At 48.0% G+C, this 16,271-nt stretch overlaps 1 protein-coding gene and 1 long non-coding RNA gene across 7 annotated transcripts in view; one reads left to right on the top strand and one right to left on the bottom strand.

Moving 5' to 3' along the window:
- Positions 1-16,271, bottom strand: part of CAMTA1 (calmodulin binding transcription activator 1) — an 848,343-nt gene that overhangs the window by 346,935 nt on the left and 485,137 nt on the right. The window lies entirely within an intron of this gene.
- LOC122240875 lies at positions 7,445-9,692 on the top strand. The gene is made up of 3 exons (XR_006220616.1): positions 7,445-7,928; positions 8,358-8,834; positions 9,458-9,692. It is a non-coding gene; the product is annotated as an uncharacterized LOC122240875 (long non-coding RNA).

Here is a 16,271-nt window from a genome sequence, read left to right as displayed (position 1 = left end):
GGATGGATGGATGGATAGATGGGTGGGTGGGTGGGTAGATGAGTGGATGGATGGATGGATGGATGGGCGGACAGATAGAAGGAAGAATGTATGCAGATATAGGAAGATAGACAGACCAATGAAAGGATGACACCTCATGAGTGGCCCATGGGAAGAAGCAACTATCCAGAGAGGACAGTTTCCTGGGCCTCTCCACAGAGATGTGTCTGTGTGTTGGACAGGGCTCCTGCTTCATCTTGTTGCTCTGGGGGAATCCAGCTGGGTGAAACACCTCACATACCTTTTCCTGGACACAAATGGAAGAGAGAGACAGAGAACACCAGGCCTCCCTCCAATCTCATCTTCTTCAGGAAGTCCTTCCAGAGAAGAGGAAATGACAGCCAGAGCCAAAGCTGGCAAACGATGCTCCCTGGGCCAGATCCAGCCTGCTGCCTGTTTCTGTAAAGCTTTATTGGAACACAGCCACATGCACTTGTTTACGCATCTATGTCTGCTTTTGTGCTATCGCAGCAAAGTTGAGGCATTGCGACAGAGACCATATGGTCTCTACATTGTGGTCTACAGACCGCAGAGTCTGTAGTATTTACTGACTGGCCCTTTACAAGTCTGCTGACTCCCAGGACAGGGTATTGGAGCCTTACCGTTGGCTGTGAGACCCTCGGTGAGACCCTGAACATCTGCTTCTGTCTTCTAGGGAAAAAAAGAGAATAAGGACGCCTAGAAGAGGGGAGAGTTACCTGGGGAGTAAGCAAGTGGTCTGAGAAGGGGAAAAGCAGGCCGAACCCCAAAGGACACGCAGAGCAGGACAGGATCTGGAGGCAGGCAGGCCCGTGCTTGCCACATAGACCTGCCACTCTGGGCAAGTCACTAGGCCTCCTTCAGACCCCTCTGAAAAATGATGACAGAAGTTCCCACCAGATGTCACCTTTTCAGCGAGGTCTTCCCTGACCTCTATATCTGAAATGATCTGCCCTCACCTGGCTCTACCTTTCTTTTTTAAAAAATAGCTTTACTGAGATACAGTTCATATGCCATACAATTCACCCACTTAAAGCATACAATTCAGAGCTTTGTAGTTTATGCATATACTTGTGCAATCATTAGCACAAGAAATTTTAGAACATTTTAAAACTATTTTTTAAATTGAGGGAAATTACACCTAACCTCAAATGTACCATCTTGCCCATTTTTAAGTGTTCAGCTCAGTGGCATTAAGTACATTCCCACTGTTTTCTTTTTTTTTTCAACACTTATTTATTTTTGAGAGACAGAGAGAGAGAGAGAGAGCGTGAGTGGGGAACAGTCAGAGAGAGAGAGGGAGACATAGAATCCAAAGCAGGCTCCAGGCTCTGAGCTGTCAGCACAGAGCCCGACGCGGGGCTCGAACTCACAAACTGTAAGATCATGACTTGAGCCAAAGTTGGATGCCTAACCACCTGAGCCACCAGCCTTCCTGTCATTCCCACTGTTTCTAATTATTGCCACCATGGATCTGTCTGTTTCTCATGCTTCATTTTGTTTCTCATGGCCTTATGTCCACCTGAAAATACATCATTGCTTATGTTTTATTATTTATTAGATGTCTTTCCCTTGTAAGCTCCATGAGGGCAGGACTCGGTCTTGTTCACTGCTTGTCCCCAACACTTGAAAGAACATTAGGGACACAGCAGGTGCTCAATAAATATTCAAATCAATGACTGACTGCTGGTCAATCTGCTGAGTCCATTACTGTGTACAGGGCATCCTTTCTATAAAGACTCAGGGATGTTCCAGGAGCAGAGTCTGTATCCACATAAAGGCAGCCAGTTCCAAACCAACCAGAATTGCACCAATGCCTTTGTGCGGCATCCCTGGCCCCTGTGAGCGTCCTTCTCCCCTCATCACCTGGCACAAATCTATAAGCAGTGTGGTTATTTGCATACACTTGTTTCCACAGCAGGTGGTGTGCCCTTGTAATTGCTCCTGGTCCTTCCTTGTGGGACCTAACAGAGGGCTGGGGGCTGGGTGGGCGGCCAAGCAGGAGGGTGAGTGGCAGAATCAAGAGCAGAACCTCCAAAGTTCTGGAGGAAGAGTGGCACCGCCATCCTTGTATTGGTGAGGATTCTCCAGAGAAACAGAACCACATACAGGGAGAGAGAGCTTTCTTTTAAGGAATTGCCTCACTTGATTATGGAGGCTGCCAATTCAGGTGAAAGTTGCAGCCTTGCATCTGAATTCCACAGGGCAGCAGGACAGAAACTCTGGCAGGCAGAATTCCTTCTTCTTCGGGGAAACCTCCATCTTTTTCTCTGAAGGCCTTCAGCTGACTGGATGAGGCCCACCCACATGATGGAGGCTAACCTACTTCACTCAAAGTCTACAAAATGCCTTCACAGCAACCGGTGTTTGACCAAAAATTGGGCACCATAGCCCAGCCAAGTTGACATATAAAATTCACCATCACAATTCCCAACTGCACATGTCCTTCCCTACTTTTCAAGTCCTTTTCACCCCTTTGCAAAGGAAGAGGGCAAAGGGGCAGACAGAGAAGACACCTGGTAAGGGCTGTAGAGAGGACATAGGCCCCCAGTGCCCACCCTGTCATGAGGCAACAGACACTGATCAACTAGCTGTAGGCCAGGCCTCCCAGAACAGCTGGGTGACTGTGGACTCACCAGCTTTGTGCTCAGTGATCTGCCTCCATCTGCATAAGACGCTCCCCAGAGAGGTCAAATCCTTAGTCATTCATTGGTTGTTGCCTCTGTGGCCTCAGGAGCATAAGCCAAACAGAAAACTGGCTTCTGAGCCCTGTTACCAACATCGTCTTTCTTCCTGGATGGAAGCTATCACTTGGAGCAAGATGTGAATAGAGGCCTCAGGTTCTTTGGGGCACACATGGGGACTCAGGAGGATGGGAAGAGAGAAGGATCTGGCTTAGGACCGGGGCTGGCTCTGGGAGCTTCATGAACCAGGCCCAGCACCAAACCTTAGAAGGGATATTCTCAGCCATCCTGCATTCCTTAGGATGTGAAACATAGAAATGTGATAAACCAGGGAGCCTGGGTGGCTCAGTCGGTTAAGCGTCCGACTTCAGCTCAGGTCATGATCTCACAGTCTGTGAGTTTGAGCCCCGCGTCAGGCTCTGTGCTGACAGCTCTGAGCCTGGAGCCTGCTTCGGATTCTGTGTCTCCCTCTCTCTCTGCCCCTCCCCTGCTCATGTTCTGTCTCTCTCTGTCTCAAAAATAAATAAAAACATTAAAAAAAAGAAATGTGATAAACCAAGGCCACATATGTGGTGTGTCGCCCTAGCCTCGTCGACCTCACTCTCTCTGCCTTTCATTTTTCAACAAGAGCTTTCTGAACCTCTTTGACATTCCCAAGTAGTTTAATAGACAAGTCTGTGCCTGAGAGTCAGTTAGCTTTTCTTGGGTCCACGTGCCCCTCCTAACAAGGCTGGCTTCCCAAGCCAGGTGCCCAACTGTGGGCTGTGTGAATGGCCTCGACCTCCAGCCCAGACAACCACATGTGCACTCTTCCATACCCACCCCTGGGCTGCAAGCCAGCAAGGCAACTCAACTCAACTCAACTCAACTCAACTCAACTCAACTCAACTCAGTGCAGTTTCATTGGAGGCCAACTGGCCCCCCACACCCTCCCCAGTCCCCAGTTTGATGGCCATTCCAAGTATTCCAGTCCAGAACCCAGTCCAGGGAGGTAATAGCCATGCAGATGGTGGGAGTGGCCACTCCAGATGACCAATCTGGGCTTTTGTTGTGTGTCCCTGTGGGCTAATGAATGGGAAAAAAATTGTAGGTGCTCACCAAAGGGCTACTTCTTGGGCAAGACAGCCCAGTTGTTGGGGTTGGGGAGCCAGTGGTTGCATTTTAATTAGCTGATAAATAATTATGCCTTTGAAGCCCCCAGTCTGCCTTACAGGCTCTCTTCTCTGCCACCCACAGGTTATTTAACCACATTTTACTTATTACATAAACTGGAGTCTGTGTCTGAACCACCAAGGTTGCAGAGGTCTTGTTTTCGACACTATCTATGAACACATCTGCTTCTGCTGACTGGCAACATTCCTGCCCTGGACTCAATCTGGCACGCTCAGCCAGGAGGGCAGGCACGTGGGTGCTATTTGCCTGTCCTGAATCCAAATCCCGGCCTCCATGTGAAGGCCTGACCTTGGTTTTCTCCCCAGAGTGAGATGGATATGACTCTCAGGTGCAAGATCATCTTTTCTTTTTATCCCGAGCACCAGGAAGCCTCTAGCTGGAGCCTCAGCTCAAGGGCATCAGGCTGGGAAGCTGCCGATGATCGGAGCTGAGAGTGTTTGGCTGTTCGGATGGGTGTCTCGGAGACTGAAGGTGTCCCAAGAAACCGACAGGTGGCTTCTGGGTAAACTGTAATTTAACCTATATGTTTACTCTGATAAATGTGCCAATAGGAGCATGCTGCCTATAAATTTCAGCCCTCCTGGAAAGAGTCTCTTCGTTCCCACGATATTGATTCCCGAATACTGCATTCCTCAACCCTTGGCTTTGCAGGGCAAACCAGGACCACTAAGAGTCTGAGACCTAACTCACTTACAGTGTAATAGGAACTTTCATGGAAAAATCAAAGCACAGCCCGAGAAGGGTGGCCACTGGGTCCGACCTGCCCAGGCCTCCATGTTGGTCTCTGGTGTTGTGGGCACCTGACGAGCCTTCTCCTCCATGGCGTTTGTGTACAGGCAAACCAAGGTAGGCGCCTCTCGGAGCCTGGATTCGGTTTTTAGAAAAAAATTGGTCCGTCCTAAAGGGAACGGCATGGGCTTCAGCAAGCAGATCCATCAGTCTAAACTGTCTGCGGAGTGCAAAACCCGAGCTTCCTCCTAAGTCACACTATGACATGTTCTACTTAGGAACTGAGCGCTCCTGCACTCCAGATGCCAGATGATAAGAATTACTGATGCATTGCTTTCAAAGCAGTTGGTTTTATGGCTTGGCAAGGCTGGCTTTGAGATTCTGCTGGGCTTCATTTGCATACTGAATGACAGTGGAGGAAAAGACACCGGAAGGCCTCAGACACGGGTAGCCTCTCCTATGTCTGCTGCCAGTTATAGGTCATTTTAAACTAACATCTGGTGAGTGTACTTTTAAACCATATCTGTAGCTTTAATTAGGGATCTCCCGGGAATGTCAGGGGAGGAAAGAGAGAGACATTCCCCAGAGGAAGATTATTAAGACATTGGCAGTTCCACTGAATCAAAGTCCCGGAAGCTGTCCTGGCCCAATTTTATTGTACTGTAGGATCCACGGTGATAAGGGAGCTCTTTGCATAAGAGGGTCTTAACATCAGCTATATGCTGGCATAAGCAGAAATTTGTTTCCACACTCTGAAGAACCTACTGCCTTCAGAAAGTAGCTTTTGTGCATCAAGACCCCTAGTGGGGTTCCCCTTACACAGCCACAGAAACCAAATCTGTCCCTGAAATCCCCCCAAGGAGTTGAGGTCACCTCAGGCCTCCTTTGCCAAGAGCATCTGCGACAAGGAACCAACCAGTCAATGGCTTCTCTGCCCTGCCAGGGAGGTTGATTTTTTTCCCCTCCTTCTCTTTTCCGGCAAGGACAATTCTTGAATGGTACCTCTCTTAAATAAAACAGATTTTACTTTCCACATAGGTCAATGAGATTTAATATTCTCCTTACACATGTTCATTTCTTTCAGTGATGTTTGAGATCTAAAGCACTATTTTAAAATTCTACAAACTCTCAGGGATAGATATTTTAAACCCACATAAAAATAGCCTTTCCTCTCCTTGCTGCTTGCCTGGCTAAATTGCACGCTTAGCCTACATCAGACTGTAGCCCACTGACGAAGAGAGAAGCCAGCGGTCTAAAGGGAGGCAGCCCCACCATTTGGCTGCTTCCATCCCCACCTCCTCCCCTGATAAATGTAAAAGCAATAAAAAAATTCCTCCATTTCACTGGAATGCCCATTAAAATGTAAACACAGAGAGAGGATTTTGAGTAGGCTACAAAAATGCTTTATTCAAGAGACTGCAAAAGGAAACCAAATCTAAAGTTGACTTTTAAACCGAGTACATAGCATGTAAATATGCCCGGCTCCCTGTTTCTAAGGGGTTTGTGGAGAATCTACGTATTTACTGGAAAATCTGCAACGTGGTGTCGGGGGGCCACCCTGCAGAGAGGCAGGCGTGGCCTTTCCCTTTGTGAGCCGTCTGAATCAGACACAAAGATCCTGATGCCCATGGCTGTGCGCGGCAGGAGCCCCAGGACATTTCTCACTGACAAGATATGGGACCTCTGCCTGGAAATCTCCCGATGAAAAGGGAGTCTCAGAGCAGAAAGAACGGCGTGTTCTATCCGCACCCATTCAGGATGCTTTTTTCCAGGTGTGACCTTGGATGAAGGTGCCCCGATTTGGTTGCTCTCCCTCGGCCGGGGGTCCAGTGTTGGATCAGAGGGCCGTCCACAGGTCTCTTCCTCCGGCTCAAGAGTGACAGGTAGATCCCACCGGTGCCAATTCCCATGGCTCGGTAGTAACTGCCAAGAGTCCAGCCTCGCAGGGGGAAGCCCATCACCGCTAGGGTCAAAATCTGACATGCGTTTGCCAGCCCTGTCTGAAAACCACGAGGGGGGGCCATCTTCAAGTTTCTTATAGGTTCAAGTTCAGCTCCTCCATGCCAACTAGTAACCCCGCTGCTAGAGCAAGGGGGAACCTGCTGCCAGAGTCCCTCAAAGCGGTGCGGGAAGAAGTGGTTGAGAAATGAGAGGGAACAGAGAGTCAAGGTCAGCATGCTGGCCCCGGTCCCTCCTGCCCTCCAGAAGCTCACAGTCCCTGAAGGGGCTGGCCAAAGAGTCTGTCGGAAACTTACAAAGCACAGCGCTCCCCATTCATCACGGGAGGCTAAGTCCACGTTTTGCACAACCAACGGGGCCACAAGCCAACTAATAGGTATTGTGTGCGTGAATCTGTGGATTTGCGCATATTTATATAATCTGCGAGTGTATTCTTTATTTTTACTGCCTGCTTTGCTCAGACTGCAGACAGCACAAAGATCATCAGCCGCCTCCTAAATTATAGATTGGCTCACCAAATACACTGTGTCACTCATTAGCCACATCATCTCGCAGCTACGCACAACAATAAATTAAGTAACACAATCGCTGCAGGGAAATTAGGTGAATAATTCTCACATTAAACTAAAAAGTTTGGGATGCCTTTGGTTTCTTCCAGGCGGCTCCTAGGACAATGCAGTACCATGAATAGACAACAGACAGGACTCTAAATTCCAAGGGTACAATTCTTCAGAGCAAGTTAGGTGTGGTTTACATTAAAAATAGAACAGGCTCCTGCAAACAGACTTGTATTTATATAGAATGTTGCGACAACTGTCATTTTACATTAGTCAGAGAAATCCCATAGGACCGGTGTAAGTATTAAATGTGGCAATTTTTTTTGTTTACCGACAAAACATAATAAAAAGAACACAGCCTCCTGGATGACATTCTGGATGATGTTTTTTCCTCTTTCCCTGAAGTCATTCATAAAATAAACATGTGTTCTCAGTCCTTGGAAGGCTTCTTTATGAGAGTCTCCTGACAGTGAACGAGGGATGACAGAGCGGGGCCCCCCACTCCGAGACCCCAGCCCAGCAGCCCCCGTTCCAGGCCCTCACGCTGCACTGCCATTTGCTCCCCGAACAGCAGCCGCAGAACACAATTCCAGAGTCTTTCTTGAACCGTGTAATCAGGACGGAGTTACAGCGTTTCAGGAGGGACATTTCCAATGTGGGGAAAGCCGATCTTTCTGCACAAATGAGTCAGGGAGAGGCCTGTAAGTCGCGAATCCCAAAGAGCTTGCAATGTGCTCCTTGCTGCCAAACTATGGAGGTCGCCGGAGAGTTCCGCAAAACTGCCCGAACAAGAGAAGACTGGGGACAGGTAAGCTGTTCGCATAAAGTTGGCAGCCATCGATGGCCGACCTTCTCCTTGTCCCAATTTACTGCTGATAAGACAGCCAAAGGGGCAAAAGCCCCAGAGAGACTGCCGACCGCAGCGTGAGGTGGCCTCTGGTCATGCCGGGCTTGTGGTGTGGACCAGAGCTCCCTCTGGTTAGCTCTCCAGGGTGTGCCTTGGGCTGAGGTTCTCCAAGTGTGGTCTGGGCACCCACCCTGCCCTCGTAATGACCCTAAGACATGATTCGCCTCTGGGGGATAGCGGTGTTTTCCAGAGGCTCCGTGACGTGATGATGACAGCTCGTGGAGTATGCAATGCTTGTGTATTTTAGGTTTCAAAAGTCCTTCAGTTTTTTTAAATTAAGTTTTAATTTAATTCCAGTATAGTTAACATACAGTGTTATATTCGTTTCAGGTGCACAGGGAGTGATTCAACACTCCCACACATCACCTGGTCCTCATCAAGACAAGTGCCCTCCAAAATTCCTTCAGTTTTAACTCAAATACGTTGAATATCGAGAGATGTGATCCCACAACCTAAAGCGCCTTGAGATCCTCATTGAATTTTAAGAGTGTCGAGAAGTCCCAAGACCTGTGCCCATGTGCTCATGCTTCCCCGGAACCCCGCGTGCGGACCTCACTGAGTTTTAACTTTAGCCTGATGAGCCAAACACAACCCTACCTCCAAAATCCCTGTGACAAGCTCAGCCGGCCCCCGGGGGCTGTTCGTGGGCACCAGAGGCGCCGCCCCCCACCGTCTTCCCCCAGCATCAGGCAGAGGGATGAACGCAGCTCCTGTGAGACCAGCCAGCACATCCAAGAGGGAACAAGGGCAGGGGAGCCTCTTGGCATTCACTCTTTCCTCTTACAGCTCAACAGCCAATTGGTACCAGTAAGTGTGATTGGATCATATTTATATTTATACTTATATTTATATTTATATTTACATTTACATTTATATTTACATTTACATTTATATTTGTATTTATATTCTCTACTGCATACCCACTGTCCTGGGTTAAGGTGTTCCCTTAGAATTCAGGCACATCAGACTGGGTATGCAGTGAAAGGTCTATCTAATGGGGCCAAACGCCCAGATCCTGCTGGGGTCACCCGTGGCTCATGCAGGCACTGCGGGTTTCACTTCTGGTCCCAGCTCACTTCTGGGCCTGAAGGATCCTCAGAAGAGCTCACGCTGTCTCCCAGCCACGGTGGAGGGGCTAAGCGACTGAGGGAGCATGGGGCAGGGAAGGGACCCACCTCTCTGCACCTCGAGGCCCCTCCTCCTGGAGTGGTCGTGACACGGAGCCTGAGGCTCTTCTGATGACCGCCTGCCACATGGCTGTGCCTGACCATTTGCTGTCTTGGATCCTCAGTCCCTTCTCTGTAAAACAGAGATAATAGATCTCTCTCTCTGAAGAGCTCTGAGAAGAGGAGATTTGAGCAGAGTCTCAGCCTCGTGCCTGGGAAACAGTCGGTGCTCAGTTCGTGTGAATTCTCCCTTCCCTCCGGCAGAAATGGCCCAACACTGAACCTCACGACCACCAGTCCTGTCTCCGTGTCTGCTGCCTGCCTAGACGCCAGAAGAGAAAGCGTGGGGAAGGAGGGAGGGAGGACTCCCCGCCACCGGCCTGAAAGCCATTTGTGACCATCGTTCCCTCTGAGCACGGGTCTGGAGGAGGCGCCGGGAGAGAGACTTTTTATTGCATATCCTTCTGTACTGCATGTATTTGTACCAGCTGTATGAGCGTTTTCATAATAATAAAAAAGGGAAAACCTGTCTTCCTATTGGGATAATCATCATTAAGTGAGAATATGTTTCATCGTCTATTAAAGTGACATTTCTGCAAGACTGGGCATTACATAACCTCAGTAGCAATGAATTTGGGCTCACACATAGAAGCACAGTGCATCGCTTCTGTTATCAAAGGGACTCTTTCCCCGTCCCATTACCACCACAAACATACAGGGTATTTGTTGGAAAATACTTTTTCTGGATGCTTCGGCTTTAGGTAGCGATGGACCCCCAAAGCCCCTCCAGCTCTCAGGTCTGCGATTCCAGAGAGAATAGACACGGGGCCAAATCAAAGGAGTTTCCCAAGTCAGAAAATGAAAGTCTGGGGAACCAAACGTGTTGGTCAAAGGCGGGACGACTGGGCATCAGGAAGTGGCAACATTTTACAAAGGTAATCTAAGCATTGCTTGGCTCTAAGTTTCGTTTAAAATTCTGCAATCTCTTTCCACTAATGAAAAAGGTCTCACATGAAGGGAAAAAATGATTAATTATGAATTCAACTGCAATGTCCTAATTATTAAAAATATTAAATTTAATTATTTAGAAAATATTTAGTCACAGTTTATGTTCATCTAGGGAAGGAGATTTTAAGACCCCAACATAATTAGAAATTACATTACATTATTAATTTAGTGCTCCGGGTTTTGTTGTGAGTTTTTTCTTTTTTCTTTTTTTTCAAAACGTTACTTTAACTTCTTTGATTTGATGCCCCTGCAGCCCAGAGTGTAGGGAAGATCATCACACTGCTAGGGGTCGTAAGGGCACAGGCAGGAAGGATGGGGACACAGTAAGCGGTGTCACTGCCTTTCGATGTTATTGCTGGTGCCACTCCGGGAGCATGAGGTTTTAAGAAAATAAAACCACCGAACACAAGAAGAAACAACCCTCTGCCAGCGAGAACCCAGCGCGGACAAAATCAAGTTAAAAATCGAAACTGCAAAGCCTCAGACACAGGGATGATCAGAAGCAGAATACAAAACTATCTTTGTTTAGTCCACTCACAGAAAGAGACGGGGGGGGGGGGTGAAATAAATATAAGCACGAGGGGGAAGCAGAGAAACTCAAAACTGACGAGGCAGATCTGAAGAAAAAGGGAAACGGAACGTCTTGAAACAAAAACACAATAATCAACATTTACAAGTCAATGTAAAGGAAATATCAGACAGTCACAGACAGACTTGGCGAACTGAAAGATAAATGAGAAGATGTCACAAAGATACCGGGAAAGGGGATACAGAGGCGGAGGTGTGGGGAGGGGACGGTGGCTCCGGGACTGAGTTCAGGAGGGAGAAGGGGAAGGAGGCAGCGGGGGGCCCAGCTCGCCCCAGGACGTTTGCACACTCAGAAGGACCGCAGAGAGAAAGGGAGGGCCTCAGCAGCAGTGGCAGAAGAGGAAAAACTACGATTACCCCGACGGCTGATCTCTCAACTGCAACAGTAAGTCCCAGGAGACACGGGCCCAATATTTGCAAGTGCTGAGAGAGAATAGCTGTCAACGTAAAATCGTGCATCCGGCAAAAAAAGCCTTTCAAGGAGGAGGATGAAATGAAGACATTTTCGGCAGCAAAACAAACACCAAACCAAACCCGAGTCGGTTCACTCCCGGCAAGACTCTATTAAGGAGGCTCCTCGAGGATGGGCTTCAGGCCGAGGGATAACGAGCCCAGAAGGAAGGGCCCAGAGGTGCCACGGAAAGGGGAGGAAGGCTCCTTCGCTCCTCACCTCCTCAAGGAGACCTCGGCCTTCCCCGAAGAGCCTCAGGGCGGATCCTGGGGTTCTTCTCTCATGCCTCCCCACCCCCCACCCTGTCCCTCACTGAACTGGGTTCCTGGGTTTGCCGTAACAAAGCACCACACAGTGGGACGACTCATGCCAACAGACAGGTATCCTCTCTCGACTCCGGAGGCCGGACGGCTGAGCTGAGGTGCTGGCGGGCCCGGGTTCTCCGTGAAGGCTCCAGGGAAGGGTCCTTCCTGGTTCTTCCCCGTGCCCGGTGTTTGCTGGGAAAGCCTGGCCGCCCTGGCCTGACGGCATCGCTCCAATCTTCCCTCTCATCACCCCACACCCTTCTTTGCATGTGTGTCCATCCTTCCTCTTCTTAGAAAGGACACCAGTCATATTGGCTCCAGGGCCCATCTTACTTCACCACGACCTCATCTTAACTCGACATCGGACAAGGCCTTATTTCCATATTAGGTCATGTTCACAGGTACTAGGGGTTAGGACTTGAACACTTCACAACTAGAAATACCACCTCTGTGCTGATGACATACACATTTAAAACTCCAGCATGGACTTGCCTCCCCGCCAGCCCCCAAAAAGGCAGTCCTCTGTAGACTTAATTAGAGCGGAAGTTTCTGGGCCTCTCTTGTATCTGCTTTTGATATACTTTTGCATTTTCTTCTTAAAAAAGGCCCTTAAAATTGTATAAGCTTCAGGCCAACAACAAATGCCTGGATTTTGCCTTTGAAACCCCAGACTTGGGTATCCAACTGCCTAGCTGAATTTCAAGATGTCTCAAGTTCAGTATGTATAAAATGAAACTCCCATTCTTGCCCCCACACCTGCCCCTGCTCTTCTTACAGCTTACCCATCTCAGTGGATGGGTATTCCATCTTCTAACTGCTCAGGACGAAACCCTCTGAGACATACCTGACTCTCCTCACACCTGATCCTTGAAGAAACCTGTTTATGCCATCTGCAGATTGAACCCAGTATTGGACCCCTTCTTGCCATCTCCCTGGCTACACCCTGGCCCTGGTCACTGCCATCTCTTGCCTGGATTATTACACTCACCTCCTAAGGGCCCCCGCCCCCATGCAGTGGAGTGAATGTTTGTTTGTACCCTCCGTTCATATGTTGGGATCCTCACTCCTGATCTGATGGTAGTCAGAGATGGGGCCTCTGGGGGATGATTAGGTCATAACAGCCAAGCCCTCACAAACGGGACAAGTATCCTTACAAAGGGGCCTCAGAGAGCCCCCTCACCATTCCCACCATGTGAGGATACGTTAAAAAGTCAGCAGTCTGCAACCTGCAAGAATGACCGTGGTCTCACCAGACCTTGATGATAATACTGATCATGGACCTCCAGCCACCACAGCTGAGAGGAATTTAAAATTTAGAATCCATCCCATCTATGGTCCTTTGTTATAGCAGCCCAAACTAAGACACCCTGTTCCCATCCTTCTTTCTCCCCGCACAGTCTACGGTCAACATAGCGGCAAATACAAGGCAGACCCCACTGTTGGTAGGCTCAGACCCGTCCAGTGGCTCCGCACTCAGGGTAGAAGCCAAAGCCCCTGCCCTGCACAGCCCACAAGGCCTGCTGGGACCTGGCCCTCCACCTCTCTCTCTGCTCTGCTTTCCTCACTCACTCTGCCCAGCCCCAGTGGTCTCCCTGCTGACACTGAACATGCCACGGGTGCTCCCACCTCATCACTTCTGTGTTCCTCCTCCGGTGGGCACATCTCCCTCCCTTGGCCCTTCAGCCTTCACTCAGATCTCTCGGCCTCCCGGAGGCCAACGCTGACCACCCCAACCCTAGACACCTGTGCTTTGCCCTTCTCTCTCCCGCGTCCTGTTCTTCCATTTTCCCAGGGTAGTTATTCCTTTCTAACCTCTCACATAATTAAATCACATGGATTATGTTCCCGGTTTACAACCTGCCATCCCTCCGGCTGGAATGCAAAGCCCACAGGGTGGGAACCTTCCTCTGCTCCAGCCACTGTGTATCCCAAGTGCCTAGAACAGTGCCTGGCACACAGTGTTCAATACGCATCTGTCGAAGCAAAGAATGAAAATGTTAGCTGTGTAAATGATAATGATAATAATGTCTATCTAGCAGGGTATAAAATAATCGAGATATGCTCACCACCTTCACAGCAAGAATATATCAGGTGGATGAGGAGGGTGTGGGTAGGGGTTGGTCATGGCCAAGTTCCTTGCATTTCTTGTGTTGTCTGGGAGGATGGTCAAACTCTTGATTACCTTCAGACTCAGGTAGGTCAAATAGCTCTGTGAAATTTATAAGGTAACCATTACAGAAATAGAGGATATGACTTCCAAACCATGAAAATTTTTCAAGGATGGAAAAGGGAAAAACACAAAGCTCAATCAATTGAAAACACGGCAAGAAGGAGAATAAAAAGAAGCGCGTACGCACGCACGCACACACACACACACACACACACACCCAGAACAAATGGAATGTACTAGATGGTAAATATGAGTTCAAACTGATCAATAATTACAGTCAATATAAATAGACTCAACTTTCAAGTTAAAAGAAGAGACTGCCAGCCTGGATTAAAAATAAAATCTTGCGAAATGCTATTTAAACCTGGCATAGCTAAAACATAAGGGAGGGAACTGTTCAAGGTAAAAAGACAGAAAGATATCCACCAAATACCAATCAACAAAATGGATAAAATAGACTTTAAGGCCAAAATCATTACTAGCAAGAAAGAGAATCACTACATATTGATGAAGGATTCAATTCAAGGGGATATACACCAATTCCTGAGAAGAGGAATGTGGAGCAAAGCTCTGAAGGGGATGGGGAGCAAACCATGTGGATCTCTGGAGGAAGAGCTTTCCAGGTAGAATATCACAGGAATCTTCACCCTCCCCATGTATCTGGGGACTTTAAAATACTCCAAACAAGCCATGAGTCTTACAGAAGAAATAAAAGTGAAGATTATAAAATACACTGAATTAAATATCAGCAGACAGGTTACTTACTGATCAAAACATGCGGGTACACCTAAAACAGCACTTGGAGGAAAAAGTCCAGATACATTAAGGGTTATTTTCTTAAAAAGGAAGAATGGGTGAAAATAATGTATTAAGTAATAGGAGAGAAAAGAGTGAACACAAAGGGAAAAAAAATCAACACAAAGAAAGCAGAAAGAAGAAAACACTACAAAGTACAAAGCAGAGCCAGGATTTATGATGTGGAAATGAATATACAATAGAGGGGATCGATGAAATCAAAAGGTGATTCTTTGACAAACCTCTGGCAATTGTCAAGAGGAAAAGAGGGAAAGTACATTTAAACAATATTAGGAACTAAACAGGCACACCAGAGAATGCCGCAAACACCTTTATGCCAGCGAGTTTGAAAACTGGGGTGAAATGGATGAATTGGCTAGAAAAATGCAAATAACTGAGTGTGACTCAGAAAGAAACACAAAGTGGCTGTACCATGTGACATGTCCCCCAGCAGGGTCAAAGCGTTCTAGTCAGGACCAAGGGATTGCATGGCTATTGCCACAGGTGCTCTGCAACAGAGGTGGGCAGACAAGTGCCTGTAGGCAGCCACTTGTTTTTATAAATAAAGTTTTATTGGCACACAGCCATGCCCATTCATTTATGGCTGCTTTCACAAAAGTGGAATTGAGTAGCTGCAGCAGAGACCCACTGTGTGGCCCAGAAGCCTAAAATATTTACTGAATATTTTTTACTAAAAAATTTACTAGAGGCCTAAAATTTACTAAAATTTTTAAGAAAAAATTTGCTGACCCCTGATTTAGAGGAAAACAACGAAAAGCTGAGGGCAAGTAACAGGCAACTGAAAGCTAAGTATGAAGGCCAGACAGTCTTCTGGCTGCAGGGCAGATCAAGCTTAGGATCTAATAAGTAAGTAACTGAACCACAGAGCTGATTAGATGCCCAGCCAACGCATGTTTGTTATTCCAGGGTCTGGAGCCAAGCTGAGAAAATTGGGAATTCTGACACATGGGAAGGAGGCATCTGGAGAGATGCTCCCAAAGATTTTGATTCTCCAAGACAACTCGGAATCTCCCAAGCCTGTAGGAGTGCCCACCCTTCCCTAGGTAGAGCCAGTGCCCCCATGTTGCTGGAAAAACAATGCAAATCCCACAACTCAGGATATGTTCCCTACTACTGGGCCTACGACTAGGGTTAGGAGTGGCATAAGCCAAGGGGAATAAGGAAGGACAGGGATTATACCGCAAATTTACTCCAAGTCCTGGCCAAGAAGTACTGGAGGGAAGGAGGAAAGACATGGTGGATGGATTCTGATGAGGGTGCTTGCTCAAAGAGGCCTGACCATAAAGTTGAATAATGAAGAGCATGCAGACCTAGGGGCTCTCTTCTGAGATCTAACACACTGGCAAAGACCCTTGGAGATGGTGTAAACTCTCTACTGGAATGGCTTCTAAAAATATGCAAAAAGAAAGAAAAGTCTAAATGCCAGGAATGCCCCGGTCAATGGCAGAGGAAGGAATAAAAGGGCCCAGGAAGCAGGCATGCTAGAATGGACCCACCACCTGTGGCCAGAACATATGCCGATGAGGCTGCTCCATGGGAAGGACCAGAGGACACACTGTCCTCTAAGGTCATAAGGAATGTGCCAGTGAAGGGTGTCCAGCATCACTACAAAGTTCAGTAGTGGCCATGTCTCCTTTGCAGACCAGGACTGGGGGCTGAAAGAAGGAGAGGCTGATAGAGAATTTGGCGTGCTGACAGCAATGGGGTGATAGGATGTCAAAGCAGTAGAGGTGGCAACAC

The sequence above is a fragment of the Panthera tigris genome, chromosome C1 (genome assembly GCF_018350195.1).
Source record: "Panthera tigris isolate Pti1 chromosome C1, P.tigris_Pti1_mat1.1, whole genome shotgun sequence".
In the NCBI taxonomy this organism is placed as follows: domain Eukaryota; kingdom Metazoa; phylum Chordata; class Mammalia; order Carnivora; family Felidae; genus Panthera; species Panthera tigris.
The sequence above is the reverse complement of the archived record's forward strand: the minus strand, read 5'-3'. Positions and strand labels throughout refer to the sequence as shown.